The sequence below is a fragment of the Mauremys reevesii genome, linkage group 11, assembly GCF_016161935.1.
Source record: "Mauremys reevesii isolate NIE-2019 linkage group 11, ASM1616193v1, whole genome shotgun sequence".
NCBI classification, from domain to species: domain Eukaryota; kingdom Metazoa; phylum Chordata; order Testudines; family Geoemydidae; genus Mauremys; species Mauremys reevesii.
In genome coordinates this window covers 37832046-37853713 of record NC_052633.1, presented here as the reverse complement: position 1 = coordinate 37853713, position 21668 = coordinate 37832046, and the positions used below count along the sequence as shown (strand labels likewise).

General features: G+C 42.4%; 1 pseudogene; it reads right to left on the bottom strand.

The window, feature by feature from the left end:
* Positions 1 to 21668, bottom strand: part of LOC120374531 — a 202284-nt pseudogene that overhangs the window by 28773 nt on the left and 151843 nt on the right.

Here is a 21668-nt window from a genome sequence, read left to right as displayed (position 1 = left end):
GACCATTTTTTTCTTTTCCCCAACTTACAGATAACAAGACAAGTCCCTTCCCTTACAGTTTGTGCATATCAATGTGATTTAATGTTAAAAAATAATAATAATAAAGTGCCAAAATCTCTCTCTCTGTCTCTGTCTTTTTAAAGCATTGCCCTTTTCAAAACAAGGGGAAATTCAGTATAGTTTCAGTGCCACAGTGATCAAACAGTGTCACATCACTATGGCAATTGCTGCCCAGGCCAGGAATACAGATCAGCTTTAATTGTGCAACGCCTTATTGCTGGTGCATGTCAATCAGAACCTATGAATTGAGAAAAATTTGCTCTGTTCATTCTGTTAAATGATGTATCCAATTAAACCTGTTAGAATTCATGATCTTCAGTCAAGGTTAAATGAAAGTAGTTACTCCTGTCAGCTAGGTGATTAAATGCTGCCTACATCAGGCACATTTATGTGCAAAATTAAAATTTTGGTATAAAGCATGAATCTTTATGCATGCCAGTTAATTATCTTGCGGTTCCTCCATTTAATAAATGCCCACTGCATTTCTTCTTAATCATCAGCATCCTTTCAAAACTTATTTCATAGTCCACATTATGCCAAATTTCAATGTTTAAATGAAATGCTTTATCAATGAAAACTTGCTCTTTTGAAGGATTTGGCTGTTGCTACGCTACTAAAGATGGCCATTATTAATAGTTTTTTAGCCATTATGCAAAAGATCTATTTGTGTTGTGTTGTATAATTCTGAGTGACTGTGATAGGAATCCCTTGTGTTGTTGCTGTCGGTCATTGCCTCATTCTCTGCACCTAGCTGGGACTTGTGCTGCATATCAGCCAACTCCAACAAACACCAAGACAGTAATATACAGTGCTACAAAATTAGCATAAACATAACTGCTATGGGGCCAATCCTGACTCCCTACCCTACGTGGGAATGGAAGGCCTTGAACACAGACAAATTCAGAGCAGTTTCTCTGTGTAGGGGGAAGGGAGAGGGAGAGGATCTGTGGAGCCTGCAGGATATCCGAAGACTCTGCATGTCAGATAAGGATTTCCTTGGAAGCAGGGCCAGTGAATCCACTGGCCAAACACCCACACATAAACGAGAACATAGCAGCTATGGGATCTACACAGCTTAGAGGAGGCGCTCTGCCGCTGCTCCATATTATGGGTTGAATAGAAGACTTTGCTCTCTTCCTCCCTCCCCCAGTGCAGAGTCTATTTACTCTGGCTCTGTGCTCTGTCCAGGATCTGCACAAAGTCATTCACTGTACCTCAAAAATATTGTTCGAATTAGGAGCAAGAATTATGTATTGCATATTTATTCTTGTAAGGTCCAATAAAGCCAGGCTTTGAATGCTGCATGCAGTGTAGAACCAGGATACAAATGTGTGTAGTGATCAGTAAATAAATCTTTAACTTGAAACATATACAAAAAAAGGACTGTGTGAAATACTCATTTAGAAAACTATAGTGTGGCACTAACTTTGCTCTTACAAGGGACATTTCTTCCTATGTCTGAAATATTCTAGGTGGACGTTTATTCCTTTTCATTCTGAGACGGTGTAAAGACCCCCTCTTACAAACAATCAAAATTAAAAATCTACCATGCCCCTTCACTGACAACTACTGAATAATATTTAAATCAGACTGGGAGATAAACTAGTGTAACCCTTCTGCCCCTCTGAGTTGGCAGCAACAAGGGCCGGGTTCAGTATCCAGGGGTTCCGTTTCAATAACACAATGCAAAACCGGCTCGAGCCCCCACCCAGTGACCTGGGACACCACCTACCCACCCCGGCGCGCGCCTCTAGCAGGCAACCACTCCCCACACTAAAGCTGAGTGTGTAGCAAAATCCAATAAAAAAGGGAGGAATAACAATGTGCATCACGGAGGAGAGACACTACAACACACAACACACACAAAACCATAAGCAACTCCCCCAAAGTACATTTGGCACTGTTGTTCTCTCCTTCCCAGTCCAATCAACCCAGTCCAAAAGTCCAAACAGTCAGTCCTCGGTCAGTGCCACCCCCAGAGTTCAAAGTTCAAAAGTTTATCTTTAGAGTTTACCCCAATGGGGGTGGGGGGGGGGGGGGGACTAGGGGACACCTGGACAGGGCCAGGCCAGGCTGCCTCCGCTTCTGTTCTGCTGCAGCCTGCACTCACACTCCACTCACCTCCACCCACCCAGCAGCAGCGCAGCAGACCCCCAGCCGCCCCCAGCCCACCCCCCCAAACGCCCACAACTCCATCTCCACACTGTTCACTGTTCTGCTCTGTGCTGCTGCCGCTGCTCCCTGCTCTGCCAGCTGCTTGGTGATAGATCTTCAGGCTCTCCTTAACTCAGCTACAGTGATCTTAGCTTTTTAGGCTTTTAAGCTTAGCTCTTTTAGTGATTTCCCACCCCACAGCCCCCCCCACACCCACATGGCCCAAGCTGAATTCAGGTCAGCCTAGGATGGATGGAATCTTAAAAAGTCTTTAACAGTGGAGAGGAGGAAGTGAGTGGAGGGGAAGGGAAGTGCCAGTCCTGGGCCCATAAGGGGCAGGGCACATACCATCAGCACACCAGTCCCCAGCCTCTCTCTTTTGGAACCCCTGTCCCTTGTGTCCCAAAAGGTATCTCACTTAGGTTCATTCATTTCTTCATCATTTTCTGTCATCAAGTCTCTCATTCCTTCATCATTTTTTTCCTTCCTGCCCTTCCTTTTTTTTTCCTAAAGAAATAACAAAGAAATTGGGTGGGGATTCCACAATAAATGCCAATGCATGCTGCTGCTGCTGTGTGTTGGAGTGGGTTTAAATGCACAAATGCACATTCCATCCCTATTTCTCCTCTGCCCACTCACTAGTTTAACATACTCTACTAAACTGGTAATAGAAATAAGCATGCCACTATTATTAAAGGTAAATGCCCACAGTAGTTTTTTACTTGTGGAGTGTTATAAGTGTAATTTTTATTCACATAACATGTTATAAAATACAGCTAGAGAAAATAAATACTGAGGGTGGCAGACGGAGCACCACCAATGGAAAGACTTGCTGGTGTGTACAGCTCTATCTTTGACGGTCCTCAGAAATTATGGAATGCTGGTTTGAATCTTATAGGTGAGTGATGTGAATTGATTTATTCAGGATCATACCAGAAAATATCTGTTCGGAAAATATTTCCACAGAAGCTTACACAAATGGCAGTGTTCTGTCACTCAACATATATTGCTAGGCATTCGGTAAGTTTCCTGCACAAATCTTTTGTGGACTGGAGTTTGTAAGCCATCAATTCTAGCTGAACTTTGGCTTCAGCTTTGAGTCCAGCTAAAAACAACGTGTTTGTCTCTTTGAAAAAATATCTGAAGCTTCTTGATCCATGCAGCAGCACACTGAAGGGTAACTATCACAGTCATATTTCTGGAGTATCTGAAAAATGGAAAAGGTCACTCCACTGAAGCTGCCCTGGAAAACGCCTGGAGCTCGAAGGAAAGGCTTCCCTTTGCTCGCCCCCTTAAACAGCTAAAGACAAAGTCCTCCTTCCGGTCCCAGGCAGCTGCAAACAAAGGTCCCTCTCCTCTCCTCTATCAACTGCAAATAATGGACTTTTCTCTCTTGGCAGCCGCGAGAAATAAAACTCTGCTCCCTCCTCTCTCTGGCAGTTGTTTACAGCCACTACACACCAAAGTTCAATATTTTTAGGTATCTAAATATAATGCTGTCAGCCACTGTGAATAGAGGAGTATCATCAGGCTTGCAGACAACAGAATCCTCACCAAGCCTTGCAGAGGATGGTGACAAGCCTTGAAAAGTGAACTGGAAAATAAGCCTTTCACTAGCTTCCCAGAAGGCTGATGCTGAAGCTCCTGGATTTGGCTCGACCTGTCCACCACTAGCATTATTCTTCTTCCTCCACCACCACTAGCACTATTCCACTCCTCCAGACATACAGAGGCCAGGAATTGCAGGCTGCATACTACAAACCCAACATGTCCTTGCCATTGTTAACTGTTGCCATGTGCCTCAGTATGGCTTAGTACTTTAGCGGGATATTTCTGCTCAAGTGCTCCCCAGCAGAAGTTCTCAAACTTTTTTTGCTGTGTCCCCCTCTGTAGATTCATGTCCTATGCATGCCCTCCTCTTTCTCAGAAATTGTATTTCCATGGATGCCTGGGGTCTAGCATCCCATCCCATTCCTCCCTGGCCCAGGACATGCTCTGGTTGGGCAGCCCCAGCAGGATTCAGAGAGCTGAGTTGCACCCTCTTCTTGTTCCTCTGTCCCAGAGACCCCCCAGAATCACACACAGGCCTCAGGCTCCTCCAGCCCTGGTGCAATCCCCAGAATGCATGAGCAAGAGCCTGTGTAGGCAGGAACTACTTCCCCAAGAGGAACATGCACATCAGCCTCTGGAGAAGAGAGCAAGCTGGAATGTCTCCCCGCCTCCCAAACAGAGAGAGGCCACTCCCTTCTCTCCTCATCCCTCCTGCCTCCTTGTTCTTCCACAGCCAAAGCTGGGGCAGGAGACTCAGCTAGTGGGAGGAATTCTTATTTTATTGTAACCCTTCTGCCAGGTGGAGTCAACAGCAACCAGGGACAGGTCCAATATCTAGGGTTTCCTTTTCAACAATACAACACAACACAGAACCAGCTTGAGCCCCACCAGCCGCTGTTCTGCTCTGTTGGCCGTCCCGACAGCTGCCATTCCACTGGCTGCTCCACTGGCCACCCTGCCAGCCACTGTGCTGCCCACAGTCACCTTCTGCTGGCACCTGCTTCTCTACTGTGACCTCTGTAGGTCAGTCCCTTGAGGTTCCCCCACAGCTCTATGTGGGTTTCAGCTCTCAGTGATTGTCAGCTCCTAGTGGAGAAACTTCATTGTAGGGCAGAAACGCTGTTCCACAACAAGTGATTCCAGCTCTAATGATCACTTACAATGAAAAGTCTCCTAATGGAGACCTACTTAGCTCTGTCTTTGAACAGTGGGGAGGGGCAGGTTAAACTGTGCATGGGGCTCTGAGATAGAGCCCACACCTCCTAGCAGGGACACCTGTCCCCACCCATGATTACTTTCACAGTGGTCTGCATCTGAGCCCCTGGTTTAGCGGAGTTCATTTCAGGAGTTCAATCAGGACAGGCTAAGCACAGTTCTAGTGCCCTTTACTTATACAATAAAGATAACATTTCACCACCCCTGCATTCAGATTTAAATTTTTTATTAAAGCTAATGTTAAAAAATTATATAATACATAGGTTGAGAAAAGAGTGTCTGTACATCTGGGTATAGTGCTTAAATTATCCACAAATATAAAGTTTGTTTTTTAAAGTCATATGATACATAGAGTACATAATCAGCAATAACCCACATTTAGGTGAATAGATTTAACAATACAGTTTAGATATTAGAATCCGAATACTCAGGTATATCACTCATGAAAAGTTGTACAGAGAGTTGGTTGTGGAAAGCAAAATATATGAGTGGAGATTGTCCCTCAGTAATTGAGAATTAGGTAGGTTGTCCATTTAGAAAAATACAATCCATGAAGAAAATATTTCAGTTACTTTCCTGACTGATTTGTAACCCAACATCAACCAAAGTTGATCACTTTGGGCAACACAGCTCTGTCTGCTGGATACTTAGGCAGAGTAGGTGTGTTCATGTAAATACAATCTGCTCCTGAAGTCTTTTCCCCTCCCCAGCTAGCTGTCAGGGGAGAGCTCATTCACACTCTGCTTACATCATCAACATTAATTGGAAGAAACAAGAAAACATTCTTAACCAGTCACTTCCTTGCACTCTCCTGATAATCTCATCATGCCCGCCCCCCCAGTTTGAAAACCCATACGCTATGATACGAGTTGGCATGTGATTTAATGTGTGATCGTTAGGTTTCAGGGTTATCCCACCTCTCTTAAAGACCTTGGTTCCAAGCATGCAAACCCAGCATCGATTTATATTTGAAGTAGGGTATTTCACAGGCATAAGGGATAGGAGCTTCTTTAATGGCAGATTAAATTGTGCAGAAACTGAGTGACATTAGCAGGGAAGAAAAAATAACCACTTAGACATGGTGTGGGTTGTGAATCGCAGCTATACATGTACACAGGAATATTTGAATATATACGCATTTATCTGATTTCATATGCTGTTTTATTTCTCAGTCTGATCTACAGAAATAAAAGCAGTATTTTATAGTAAGGAGAATGTCAGATCTATGAATTCCACACAAAAATCACTATGGAGTTCTTTACATTTCAGTAACTCATGACAAAATCCAGAGTATTTTTGCTTTAGGATTTGCAGTCACTTTCAGTCAAAACCTCACCTATAGATAGAAGGCTATTAAGCATTTTTGTATCTAGTAATTAGTTATTCTTTGTTTTAATTTTTGTGTGTGTGTTTTCCCCTAAAAACTAAACAGAATTCATCAAGAAATGGAATGGAAGGAATTTTTTTTCCCTGAATATTATAAATGAATTGAACAAAGATTGCTAGTGTTTGTCATTTTCCTTATCTGTACACATGAATATGTTATATACTCATTTCCATTGCAAATGGTACATCAAAATGATCATAGCAAACTGAAATATATTGTACATTTCATTATTTAATTTATTTGAAAGTATCACTCACAAAAATATTCAGTTGTCACTGTTCTTGAACTAAAGCTTTATGGCACGATGAAAGACATAAAAGTGCTAATGGTGTCAGTCTAGAATAAAAACAGGCCACAGGCTTTGGAAAATTATTAATTATTTGTATTTAATTAGCTAGAGTCACTAATCAAGTTCAGGGTCAGTTGTGCTAGGTGCTGTACAAACACTTAATTACTCTGCTTTTAGGCTATATTCCTTTCCGTTACTCTTTGTATGGCAGGGTTAATCCAGATCTAGAATGACATTAAAAAATACAGTAGGGAAAAAAAATCCAATACGAATCATGGATTGGAGTTCTTCATCACAATGTTAGGAAGGGCCCACCAATCAGAAAAGGAGAAACAAGATTGGGGAATAAATATACAACAGGGAAGATAACCACACCCTTTTGGATCTAATAGGACCAACATCAGTGGGAACTCCACACATATATCTCAGTGCATAATTGAGTGCTAAATTAATTCTTGTAAACGGCATATTCGACCAAACCCTGCAACCTTTACTCATGCACCCAATGAAATAAATGGGAATACTTGTGTGAGTAAGGACTGCTTATTTGCTTTACCAAGGGACTACATGATCAGGTTCATTTTTGGAGGATTATTGGCAAATGCTAGAAAAACCAATCTCTCTTCCAAGACACTTTCTTTTGAAGAAAAATAAACAAACAAACAAAAAGCCCCACGCACTAGATAATTTTGAGTTCAAATGTTCATTGCTCCTGAGTGTTTTTTAAAATTCCTTTTTAAAGCTAAATGGTGAAATCAAAATGGAGTGAAATGTTCATCTCCTGATGTGTTTTATAGCTTGTTTTTATAACTAGCTGTGTTACTTAGAAATGTTGCAGAGGCTAAAGGCAACTTTGTACTTAACTAGCCTTTATCAGTCCAAATAGGCACACACTCAAGTTTGTTGTTCTGTAATACTGCTGTGTTAGCAATTCCCTGAGTTTAATGTCAAATAGGAGCCAAAATCACATTAACATGAAAGGGAATTTTTGGAGGGTTGTTGAGTTTGTTTGTTTTGGGGAATGGGGGGGGGTTTAGTTATTTGGAGCTTTAATTTTCAGGAAAAAATAAAGCTAAAAAATGCACCGTTTGTTGAGGGAAGGAGACCCTTTTCTCTAAATACTTTTATTCTACTCACAGAAATTGAATCTTTTGCTATATTTGTTCACATTGATTTGAGCACATTATGTTATGGGGTAAAGACTGGTAATGTGGGGGGAATGGTTTAATAGTGTTCCTGTTACAGTGTAACACTTATGGCAGTGCATCACCCACAGTGGAATATAGCTAACTACCAGTTTAACTACTAAATGGTTAGTACAGAGAACTGGTCAAATAATAACTAAGCCTAGTTGGTCTACAATTATAGATATTTATGGTCAAGGTCATGTAATTTTCAAGTCTGAAATATATGTTGAGCCTCCAAATTTGGTTGCAGCACACTTCACCCATAAGGGGGGAAAACACAAAAGAAAACACGGTCCATTCAAATAATAAAATAACCTATTTCAAACTTCTTTTGAATAACTTTGAGTTTTTCTGCTGCAATAGCAGAACGGTACTGTACATTATTGGCTTGAGGCAAAGACTGGAGTTTTAGATCCACTTCACAATACACCTAAACTATAAAACAGTTTCAGCATTTTAAAAGTGAAATGAGTCATTGTTTGAAAAGATCATGGATGGTTGACACCTATATTCTTGATCACACCAAGAGGTTGATAATGGGGAATAGTGAATAATGAATTGGAATTAATCTCCTCTTTCCTAGAGGCAAAAAGTTTGAAGGAAAAAAAAAAGCAACCCCAAGTAGATTCAAAACCATAGAACCTTGGATTCGAAATATATGGCTCATATAGCCCCCAGATGTTTCACCAAGAATTCACACAATCTTCCTCCAATCAAAGTTAATAGGCATTTTGGATGTCCAAAGAATGAAGGATTGACCCTTTAGAAGCAATGATTTAAGGGCTCAGTGTTGCAAAATTCTGAATGCTTTCAGCTCCCATTGAGTTAGTTCAATGAGACTTGGCGATGCTCAGCAGTCCCAGTAATACCCATTCCTGCACCCATTGACTTCAGTGGGAGTTTTGTCTAACTCAGAAGTGTAGTATCAGCCCTCACCTATTTTATATATTCTATTTCTGTTCCAATTCTACTCTCATTTATCTTCACGTGACACCGCATGCCTCCATGCAGTCGCACAGAGTAAGTCAGAGCTAAATTTGGCTGTCTATATTTTAGAATAAAAACAATACCAAGTATAATTCTGTACTTGTTCATAGTACTAAGCCTTTTACTAAGATCTTTTAATCTTTTGCACAGAAAAGTAGAGTAAAAATAAGGAATTTTGTTCAGAGAAACAAAACTATTGCCCTGCCCCAGGATCAGCCCAGCAAGGAGATTACTTTCTCCCTGGAGCAGCAGATCAACAAACTGCAGCAGGTCTATTCCTAGTGCAGTGAAGTGTACTATTCCCAGCAAGCCTGTACAGCTATGCTCCTTGGTGCATTGGAGATGGAGCTAAGGCACTGTTCAGTCCTTGCCATCCTCCACTCCCCTGTGTAAGGGGGGACATAATGGTCCTATACATTTATTTCCCTTCTCCAGTGCTGCCACCCTAGCCTTGACCCTCCTTCTGCCCCCTAAATCACCAGGCTAACTGGGCACAATTTGGCCCTATGAAAGCTGACAATATTACCTTACAAAGAAATGCTCAACAATACATAACAGGCTTGTACAGCTGCATATTTACCTTAACAAATACATTTCAAACATTCAATTAGTTTACAGAATTATATTATGAATGCATTTATTTGTCTACTAGTAACACAGTAAAATGTCATTAAAAAAAACAAGAGAACATTAAACCCTTATACAAGCTCAGCAAATACAGCAGCAAAAGATCATCATCCTCTTTAGTGTGTGCTTTATTTAACTGGTTACTTTATTAATAATATTAAAAGTGCACCAGTTCAGAACCAAGAATCTTATAGCAAGTAATGCTACAAAATCTAGGTTTTCACAAACTGTGCTGCATACAACACAGGGAGAAAAAAAATGCCTGTTTTTTAAATATTGTAAAAAACCAAGGCCCCAGATCAGGCTAAATACATATATTTTTTTGAAATGCCACGTGGTAGGAGAACAGATTGATAAAGGACAGAAGAAATGCTAAATATGCATCATGACAAACAGTGAAAAATTAAGTATTGTAACTAACATTAATTACACTCTCGTAAGATGAATAGGCTGCTCATCATTAATGAGAGCGTATACCTTTGTCTAAGTTTCACATCTACCTGTGATAAATGTGCTAACGCTGATAAAATTCATCATAGTAACATTTGAATTAACAGCACACTAATAGATTGACATGCGAGTATGAATAAAGCATTTAATCATAAACACTTTACACACCCAAGAGCAAATTTTCTTTTATGCATATATCAAACAAAATGGGTATGATGAACATTACAATCTTATTTTCGGATATATTGAGATAACCTCACATCATTGCCCCAAATATTTATAATCCAGACTATTAGATAGTTTGGACAGAGTACACTTGTAGGAGAGATTCAGGCGGTTTAATTATAGAGCGATGATCATCTCTGAATAGAAAGGGTGGGGCTCAATACAAAATACCCAGTGACTCTTTCTCACCTGACAGGGAGGGAATATTCAGACATGCTTCATGTTGGGCCAGATCCAGCTCCTACAGAACTCTGTGAAGCCTTGTCTATGTCCAGGGTTTATTTCAAACTACATTTAGTTTGTGCAAATTAAAATGACTTACATCCACACAGCACAATTCTTGACGTGTATTAACTAGCCAGCTAATATGTATTCTATAATCCACTTTGAATGTGGTTTAATTCATTGTGTATTGGGTTAATGCAGACTATTGTTCACAGGGGCACAGCTCTACCTTGCATTAGCTTTGGTAGCCTTCCAAATGCCATCATACAATGCTTTCCATTATGCCAGGACTGGCCTGTCTGGTCACCTGTGTGCCCTGCGCTGCTCTAGAGTCATCCTGACCAAATGTTGCCTCCCCATTTAAATGCTGGCACAAAGCCAAGATCGGTCCATCTGTTGCTGCACTCCCCTGGAGTCATATATATCCTACATTGCTATTGCAGCACTATAGCACACCGTGTGCAGGCCCAGGAGCCGTGCAGAGGGCCTGGATCTCCTATCCCCCGGGGGAGAGGTAAGGGTGGAGGCAGCCCTTGCCAGAAAACACAGAAATACAGAGGTGTAGGAAGCAATAGCTAAGGGACTGGATGAGAAGGGTCACTTCCAAGACCCCGCACAATGTCAACCCAAAGCAAAGAGACTCAGAAACACTTATAAGAAAACCAAATACAAAACCAGGCTCTCCAGCAGTGCTCCTACTGAGAGTCTTTCCATTGATTTGAATAGAAGTTTGATAAGGCCTACTGCCCATTTAAGTCATTGGGAGCCTTTCCATTCTCGGTTCCTCATAACTCCCCCCACACACACACACACACTCATGCTTGGCTTGGCTTACGTAGCCAGGGCCTGACCTTTTCCTGCCCACAGAGAATGCAGGCTTATCTCTAGACTCTCAGCTTTCAGTGATTTCCTCTTTGTCACTGCTGGCACCTCTCTGCTGCACAGGTGTAGCTCCCAGTTCTTCCACCAGCTCTAGAGGCAGTTTTAAGGTGTGAGAGTTGGAAGCCAGCTGCTAAAATTGAGAGAAGTAGCTGGCAGGGAGTAGTGGGAAGGGCAGTCTGACACGTAATCCTGGATCAATGATAGGGACAGCTGTTTTCCAGGGATGAGTTCCAAATCTGGGCCTGTCCTGACCAAACCAGGCATATTAGCAGGTGGCTTCCCTTCTCTTCCTCCTCCCCCACTTACTAGAAGGATCCGTGCATGCAGTAAGCCAAGGAAGAGGGGGAGGAAGGATGGTTTGATGCCTCTTTGATACCCTTGTGCTTTGTTGGGAATGGACCAGGTACGATGGGTGGGTGGCTGCTTTAAGAGAAGGTAGGCAGGTGGCTTAAAAGGAGCCACCAGCCACTGTCTGCTATCCACGGAGAACTTCTGCAGTGACAGCAGAAGTCTGGCAGTTTCTCCACACCAAGTGCTCCTCTCCTCCAATCCATGTGGGCTATTCCAGCTGCTACCACTACTCTCCTGCCCCAGTTTCATGCAGGCCAGAGACAGGACGGGGAGAAGGCAGCCACTGGAGTTCAGAGCCTCTTTTTGTTTTTCCACAACCTATCCTGCACACAGAGTGATATCAGCAGCCACACACTGCTGGAACCACTGCTGAAGAGGTCTTCTGTGTCCTACAGGTTGGGAACTACTGCCCTATGTACTGTACATTCCTACAAGAAAACTACAGCATCCCCTTGGAATTCCACATTGCAGTACAAGTATAACCGGAGCAAAGGGTTTCCTCTCGTCTCTGTAAGTGAAGACTGAGGCACATAGAGTAACTCTCATTAATGCTAATCACATTTAGATACATAAATCCCTTGCCCTAGAGCAATAAAACCAGTGATTACTTATTAAAAAGTTTGAAACGTTATCCACTGAACTTTCAATTGGCATATTTAAAACATGGTATTTAGTGAAATCACTAATAGCAACAATTAGCCCCTCACCAAACCAACAGAGGCAGTCTCAAAGTAAAGTCCATACACAGAGTAAGCATAAAAAATTATTTCAACATCGCTAATGTGGAGCTGTTCTATCCACTCGTCTGATTAAATATAATTTACTGCAGGTTGTTCAAACAATACAAGGGCATTGGTGGGTTTTTTGAACGGTTAAACAGACGTGTCATATACTTCAATTTCAACCCTGGCCCTGGCCCAACTCCTGCCCCTTGTCCACCCAATCTCTGCCCCCTCCTCCAGGGGTGACTCTGGGGCCATGGAGTGCCCTCTGTAGAGTTTGGAGCATGGTAAGACTGCCACACCGAGACAGCTAATCCCACCGCTTTGATCAGAAAGGGGAAGATCCATGAGGGGATCTACGGGAGGATGACCAGGCCAATGGAATATTAGTGAAAGTGAGTGAAGAATCGTAACCTCTCCCAACCCTTGCTGTCTTCCCAGCATCAAGACTGTTTACTTTGGCTTTGAGCACGATATGTTGGCAGTTTCATCCTCCAAACCGTTTACACTACCACTACCAAAGGCTAGAGAGGAGCATGCATATAGTCTAGCAGCCAGAGTACAGAACTAAACGCTAGGGACTCCTGAGGTCTGACTACACTTACAAGGTCAAACCCCTCCAAATAAAGAAAGATGGTAACGTTACCACTATGCTTGAATCTAGATTTACAGATAATCTATGAGATTTAAAAAAACCATTTTCTCATATACTTTATTATGACTATTGACAAGAAGTGAATCCTTTTGCATTTTCAGAAGAGTATGGCTGAAAGAAGGGAAGTTTTTAAACTCTAAGATGAACAGATTAATACTCTCATGGATTCTAATGATATTAATAACCCAAGCACAGCATTTGACAGCTGCTAAAGATTTTGTACACACAATTCTGGGTTGAACTCTGGGTCACTAAGATAATCTTTTTGTTTAGTTGTAACAGTGATTTCACGGGTGTGCTCCTTATCAAAATGTACAAGATTTTGGAGGAAATCATCTACCTAGAAAACAAAGAGAAAACACTGTGAAGATGTATTAATCATGTAGCACAGGAAACTCGAGGAGCTTTTAGCACCTGCCACAAAGCACCAACCCAGTAGATCTGGGTCAGTTTGCAACTGTATTTCCACAGATGCAGCCAGTACTTAGAGAGGGTCTGGGGAGAGCATCATATTCACAGTTCAGCCATGAGAGTGAAGCAAACAGAGATAAATTACCAACACTTAAGAAACTACCCAAGGGCACTTAGTGGAAGCCCTTTTTCACAACCCTCCAGGTATATCCACATACTAGAGATTGATAACAAATGGCCTGAATCTACTTTTGTTAATCATTTTGAATGTTAACTTAGATAAAGATTTCTTATTTGTGGGAACCTGTTCTTCTTCTTTCTAAACATTCTTTTCATTGAGGTTAATCATGACCTGAATATCCAGGTCGACCCCAAACAAACTTCCTCTTCCTTTTCCATGTTATCAAACGGATCTATCATGATCCATACACATTGTACATGGCAAATTTAGCTTGAGACATCTAACTAGTGAGAAACAACAGATAAGTTAATAAAGAGAAAATACAAACAAAAATCCCACATAGAGTCCAACTGGATTGTTTTGTATGTTTTTCCTGGCTTTGTATTTTTCCATGTTTATGGGGGAAATCTTTATGAAAAAAAAAATTAAAATAAGAAACCTCCCTCTGAAATTAATGGGAGTTTAAATGAGTCTGGCTGGCAACACATGGCTCATAGTGTCCAGTCCTGCTGTCACTCCACATGAGGAATTCCCATTGAAGCCAATGGGAGGTTAGTGTTCAGGAGGACTGTAGGATAGTGTTTTCCCCTGGCTCCTATTACTATTTGAAGATGGGTAGTGCTGCTTTTTTAAACTCACATTACTAAGTATCTTGGGTATTAGACATGACCTTTTTGTGCAGGCCTGTTCTTTGATCTCAACAAGTCTTTTGGGTAATCTAGCAATTTGCTAACAACAGCCTCAAAGAAAAATAAAGCTTTCATTCTACATGCAAGCTATGCAAATACAGTCTTTCTCAATGATGTGCTTCATACTCACAGCTTTAAATGTCTATGATCATTGGGGTATTCTAGCTGTTCCAGAATACAGGAATATATTTCATCTCTGGAGAAGATCAATATTTAATCTGGGTAATGACTGATTCACTACCATGAACCCTACTTGAAACTTAAAGTAATTTATTTTCCTTTTATTCACTGAAGTTTGTTGTTATTGTCTTATAATGAATAATAAGAAACCAAGATAACTAAATATTTAAAGTTCATTACTTTGCAAAAATGTAATTTATAAATGCTTAATCTAAACAGCCTAATGGTCAATTATTAACTCAGGATTATATAACAACATGACTCAGTTTATTCTCCCAGTTGATAAACAACTTTGTAGCAAAACAAACTGAATCTTCCTAGTAGTCAGATGAATAACCAAAGTGATAGAGCTGGATGCAGAAAGGTTAATAATTAAAAATTCTGGCTAAATTTAAACTCTGAATATACAGTAGTCTAATGACATAGTCTTCTTACTTGGGGTTTTAATCTGCATAGGGCCGAATTCCCTCCACTCCCACTGAGAACCTTGTGCAGCACTGGACTCTGAAGGCATGCTTCTGAAAGAGAAACCTATTTAGCAGCTATTGAGGGATGATTATAAGAGAAGCACCTGAAAAGTCCACCTACAGTCTGGGCTTTCAGCAATTTTATGACTAAATGGTTTAACAAATAGGCTAACTATTTTACCTTTTCATTCCAGCACAGGTAGCTTTGTATAACTACCAGCCATTTTCCATTAGTTCATTTGTACTGGAGGATTTTGGTAATATTTTTGGAGGGCATGGTTGGTGACATTAAAGGAGGCTGAAACCTGAGCTGGAGCTCTCCCACTCCCAAATGACAGGCAGACTCATACCTAAGTGGTTCAGTGTCACCAGTGTCCTAAGCTACTTTAACTTTTGAGTTGAATAAAAACAAACTGGAAAATTCTCTTCTGCATGTGTGAAACTTCCCAGAGTCACCATTCTTCACCTCAAAACTACCAAATGATTTTTTTTCATGATTTCTTAGTAGCTTAGAAGTCATAAGATTAACCCAAGCCAAGTTTGATATGTCTACTTTCTAACTACCCACAACACTTCTGATTACGGCACAAAGGGAAGAGTATTTTCTCTCACACACACGCACATATAGTCCTAGCTCCAAAACCTCTGATTTTGCTCAGACTCTTCAGAAACATTCACCTTTGGATCAAGAATGGAAAATTTCAGCGTCACAGAATTAGTATGGAAAAGATATGCACAACCGGAAAATAGGGTACAGAACGGAAGTTGGCACACAATCTTTATGCACTATGCTAGTCTGCTACATGGGACTAGCACAACTTCCTTCACAATCACACTTTCGTCATCCATTCATAGGCATCCACTGTGTCATCTAGCCCTACTCTCAGCATATGCTACAGCTTACCCCATTGGTAGGAATGGTGCTGCTACCGTGTTTATGAAAATTAGACAAGAAATTTGCTAGCATCCATAAGGAATCCCCGTTGCCTATACACCTTTGTGCCTTCTGTGCTTTCAGAAGTATTTGTCCCATACTTTTTATGAGTGTGAGGTGCAAACAGAATTATTTCTCTAACATATATCAAACTTAGTACCTCAATTAAAAAATATGATCATCAATGAAAAATCCCCCTTCCTCCAAAAGTTCTGTAAACAAAGCCTCACTGGGATAATATGGGTGTTTATAACAAACAGTTTTAAAGATGTTGAGCCTCATCCTACAGCCTCTATTTAATCAAAACTCCTGAAGGCTGACTGAGGATTGGGCCCATAAGCTGTAGTCAGTCCATTCATACTGTCCCATGAGACAAGACTTCTACTTTAATGCTGTGCTTGACTGGGCCATAAAGCTTTAGGATGCAATGCTGAGACCAAACCTTTGATGCGTGACGCTACTAACTATATGAAATTCATCAGCATGATAAGCGTTCCTCTTATGCAATATCAATGGCTGCCTTCCTCATATAGTATGAAATTAATCCTTCACCAACAGCAACTGTTTTGCAGTCGCTGTATCTTAGTTCAATAGGCTTGCAGACAAATTGACAGGATGTGTGATAGGGGAAGCTGGAGAAGGCAATCTGGCATAAAGGAAATGAGACACGGTGAATGGGCATACCACAAGCCTCCTTCTACCTCCCTCTTTGGGGTGTCAGCAGTGCTCTCACCAGTCCTGCTCAGCAAAATGATGAGCGTTAATACCTTCTTAGCCCCTAACACAGTGAGTGGGAGTTATTTTCCTCTTGACACATGTGCATTACTTATGGAATTACAGACATCCAAATCAAGTTGAAAACATAGAGCACAATGCAGGGTAGATAACACCCAGCACCTCCCCTTCTGGCTTTATTTGTTGACAGTATTTGACAGCCAGCAAGGTTAAAATATTCTTAAGTTTCAGGGGTGCAGATGCTTGAACTAGTCTGATAATGACAGCCTTTGCTACAACACTACATTAAAAGTACATATTAGACAGAATTTTTTTTTTAGGTTCTTTTGTTGCAAGAAAACTTTTCTACAGTACTCATCACTGTAGAATCTGGACTTGCAATTTACATCTTGGAGTCTACATTTAACAAGTATATTCTTGGGAAATCATCAAATATGTCCTATCATTTTTAAGCAATAAAACAGTAAAGGTGTCTGTCATTTAGCCTGAAACATTTTCTGAATTCACTTGACAAACTCCTGCCTTTTCTGTGATCTTTGGCATTTGCTGCAAATATCACAATTAAGCCAGCACACAGCAATAAAGATTTATTTACTTGGATTGCTCCAATACATAATACTTCTGAAACATTCTAACACATTGCTCCCTTATTCATGTACATCTTTGCACTCTTCCAGCTTTGATCCTTTGGAATTTTGCCACTGGGAGACAAAAGGACCAGAACAGCGACAGTCACTTTGATGACAAGAGCAGGTGGGTTAGGGAAAGTTCTCAGCTCAGTCAAATTGAACTAAAACAACACAGGAAGGTTACAGCGATGAATTGTATTGACAGCTCCGGAACTGCACAGCAAGAGAAAAGATTCTATTCACACCAGTTTAGAGAGTGAAGCAGAATTGTTACCCTGTTTAGAGTGGTTAAGGCAGCATTTGTGGCAGTAAGAGCAGGTCCAGCTTTGGCAAGATCATCTTCAGAATCTTGCTTCTGCTTTGTCACTTCTGCTTGAATCGCAGCAACCTGGAAAACATCCCACAACCAGTTCCACACCACACTGCGATGTTGCTGCAGGGTAAACAAGGTCTGGAAACAGACACATTTATGGTTAATTTCAGCCAATGAAATCCTATGACTTGGTATGCACAGGTGCAAATGAGGGCAGAATTTATCCATTAATTTCAATGTCTAGGTTTTATCAATCAGCTACATTTATTGTATTTGGCATACTTATCTCTCCACAGTCTAAAGGATACTATATCTGTATAAAAGATACAAGCTGTATAAATGATTTGCTTAATTAAAACCAGCATTATGCTGGCATTCCAAAATTTTCCAGGATAGCACTTACGCCAGAGATGGGGGTGCATAAAGAGTACCAGAAACAAATATGATGAATCTCATGCAAATGATCATGATGGTCTAGATTATCATGATGGTCCATTCTAAGTCTATGAATGTGTATTGCAAACAAACAGGTTTTAGGTAACGGACTGAGGCAGATATATGAAATATGTAAAATGCTGAATTCCCTAACATTTCACAGCTTTCATCAACACCCCCTGGATACACAATATGAAAGAATAGAAAGGGGCAGTGATGACAGCTGTCACCAGCATCAACAAGCCTAACAAACATCTGGCATATCAATCGAAAGGAAGACGAATGATCTGATAGTATTAATCAGAACTGGTCCCCCACCAGATGCCATGCCAAGTCACTTGAATTTGTGCCCAGTGCCAATGGTTCACTTGCTGGAAGTTTGGATGTGCATGCTTCTTTGTGGACACAGTCATACTAAAAATGCTGAAATAAATCAATGCAACGTTGCTTTCACTTGGATGTAAAGGCAATTGTAAATGAGTTAAAGTTCAAAGAACAGGAGAAGAACAAATACTACTTGTTCCTAAACATTAGCTGGTAAATACCACATGCAGATGGGATGGGAACGATGTCAGGCCTGACCTGAGGCAACGGTCTTCATGCTCCTGGAAACCACATCAGTTAGGGCACATGAGAAGGAGATGGGATGCTTCCCAAAGTCCCTAGCTACTCTGGGCAAGACAGGACAACTAAATAGGGAAGGCTCAGGAAATCAATCCTGCTTCATGGTTTAACTGTTACTATAAAGACAGTGCTGTAGAGGCAAAAGGTCTTGCTAGAATCTTTCTGATGGACATATAAAACTCCAGTCTGTGCTTGTCACAGGTAAAATCTCTTCGCTAATGAATTAGTCCTAGTGAAATAACAAGGTAAAAGTGTTTTGCCAGTCTGAGACTAGATTAGGATTTGTTAGCAGGGACTGTTCACATGGGACACTCATGTTACTAACAAGTCTGTGAGATTGATTCCCCCCCAGCAAAAGGTGGGTAGCAATTGCACCCACATGCATCAGATGGGGCACCAGCAGCTCAGCATGGCTCACCATTGAGAGAGGCAGTAGATGTTCTCGTCGGGGAAGGCAGCTTTAAAACATGGCCAGGGCTCTGTAGGAATCCCACCAGCAGAGGTTCTGCAGGAAATACACTGAGCGTGCTACCCATGCCATCTCCCAGTTAGTGCTACCCGCTTTTGGAGCTGCACTGGCCAGCTCTTGGCTCCTTGGCAGTGCAGGCTTTGAGGGTGCCTTGAACCACTGGGATCCTCTGCTCTCCCTCAATTTGGACCTTCTACTATTGGGGCCCACAGCCTGGATTTTGCCAGCTGGAGTTAATCAAGCTCTATATACATATGCACACGCATGTGTGTAGATTTGCTCTGATATTTTACATGTGTTTATATGAGAGATCAGCTCAGTCTTGTTTTTATTAGGCGTATCTATACCCTCTGCTCCTCATCATCCACTGTGGCTTTTTTCTTCACTATTTCTGTCTATTCTATTTTGACAATGAGCACCTCAGTGTCGTTGCTTCTCAGATGAAGTTCTATCGCATGAACAGCAAGTTTAGACTTCAAATCTTCCACCAAATTATTACAAGAGAGAACTGGTAATTAAGTTTTAACAAGATTTAAATTATATTAAAAACAGACAGCTAAAAGGAGAGACTGCTTTGGGCTTTATTGTAAATTTGTATAATTATTTTTAGTCCTCTAGAGGATGCATAATTATGTTTCTGTATTTATAAAAATACTGCCCCGGAGGTACCAAAATGAATTTTACAGTCTGTTGATTTGCATATTAATGTTCCTCTTGTGTCAGATATTTTCCTAACAATGAAATGTTCACAGCCATTTTCAAAATGGCCAGAGAACTTTACAATATTCCTGCCCCGGTTTTGAAAAAACTGCTCTCTAATGAAAAAAAGGAGGAAGAACAAGATACCGTGGTGATAGGCACGGAATAAAAACCCAGAAAACCCAGATAGATAGTGGAACGTACAGAGAACTATACCTAAAACTAGAGAGAACATACAAGTGTAAAGTTTAATTCCATCTCATGATTTAATGGTTTTGGCTCAGTTTACTTTTGTGCATGTGTAGCTAAATATTTAGGCCCAGATCCACAATGGTACTTAGGCACCTAGACACCAGACTTAGGTGCCTCAGTCTCATTTTTAGGCTCCACTGACATCCATGAAGCCCACACCTGGCTGCCACATAACCCTATAAGCATCTAATTTTTTGCTCTAAAAGTTTCCTAGGTGCCTAAGTTTCTGCCTCTGGGCATGTGCGCTGCATGCCTCACTCTGTGCATCCAGACACCTACCTGCCCCTGAAGCCCCAGAGCGATCTATGAGCCAGGCAGAGGAGCATCTAGCTCACTCAGGGCCCCCCACGAGAGTTTTTCAGGGCCCCTGGAGCGGGGTCCTTCACTCACTCTGGGGGCCCTGGAAAACTCTCGCAGGTCCCGGGCCCCCGGAGCTTTTTCCGCTCCGGGTCTTCAGCGGCAATTGGGCAGCAGGGGGTCCTTCTGCCCCAGGACCCGCCACCAAAGTGCCCCAAAGACCCGCGGTGGGGGGTCCTTCCACCCCGAGACCCTCCACCAAAGTGCCCCGAAGACCCGCGGCGGGGGGTCCTTCCACCCCGGGACCCGCCACCAAAGTGCCCCGAAGACCCGCGGCGGGGGGTCCTTCCACCCCGGGACCCGCCACCAAAGTGCCCCGAAGACCCGCGGCGGGGGGTCCTTCCACCCCGGGACCCGCCACCAAAGTGCCCCGAAGACCCGCGGCGGGGGGTCCTTCCACCCCGGGACCTGCCACTAAAGTGCCCCGAAGACCCACGGTGGGGGGTCCTTCCACCCCAGGACCTGCCACCAAAGTGCCCCAAAGACCCGCGGCGGGGGGTCCTTCCACCCCGGGACCCGCCACCAAAGTGCCCCGAAGACCCGCGGCGGGGGGTCCTTCCACCCCGGGACCTGCCACCAAAGACCCCAGGCCCCCTGAATCCTCTGGGCGGCCCTGATCTCACTCATGGGACCTGAGCTGGTAGGCATACTCAGAGGCATTCAGCACCTAGCTGGTGGTGCTGGCAGTGCCCACCTTTTCACTTTAGCCCAGGGGTTAGAGCACTCTCCTGAGACGTGGGACATGCCTGTTCAAATCTTTTCTTCCCCTCAGGCAGAGGGGAGGAATTGATCCTAGTGTCCCACATCCCAGGTGAGTGCTCTAGCCACTGAACTATGGGATATTTTGATGTGGGTCACCCTCAGTCTCTCCTGTTGAAGCTGTTGGATAAATACTTAAAGACTCACTGGGTGATAAAGAGAGAATGACTGTAGCCTGGTGGTCTGGGCACCCATCTGGAAGGTGGGAGACCCCGGGTCCAGTACCTCTGCTCCAATGAGTCTTTCATTGTTTCCCACAGTGGAACAGCATCAAAAGAAGAGAGAGAGAGAGAGGAGCCCCACATCAAAATATCCCAGAGCTCAGTGGTTAGAGCACTTACCTGAGAGGCTGGAGTCTCCAGTTCAAACCCTCTCTCCCCTACCATAGATGACTTCCAGTCTGAGGAGGAGATTAAGGGGGACACAGACCTTACTTGTTGCTGCCTCAGAATGGTCTTTAAAAGCTAGGATAGCAAAGGTGAAGGAGGGAGCTCTGAACCTACACACTATTTGCACCACCAGAGCAATGGTAGAGGGGCTCTGGGTCAAGCTCTGGAGCCACGTGGA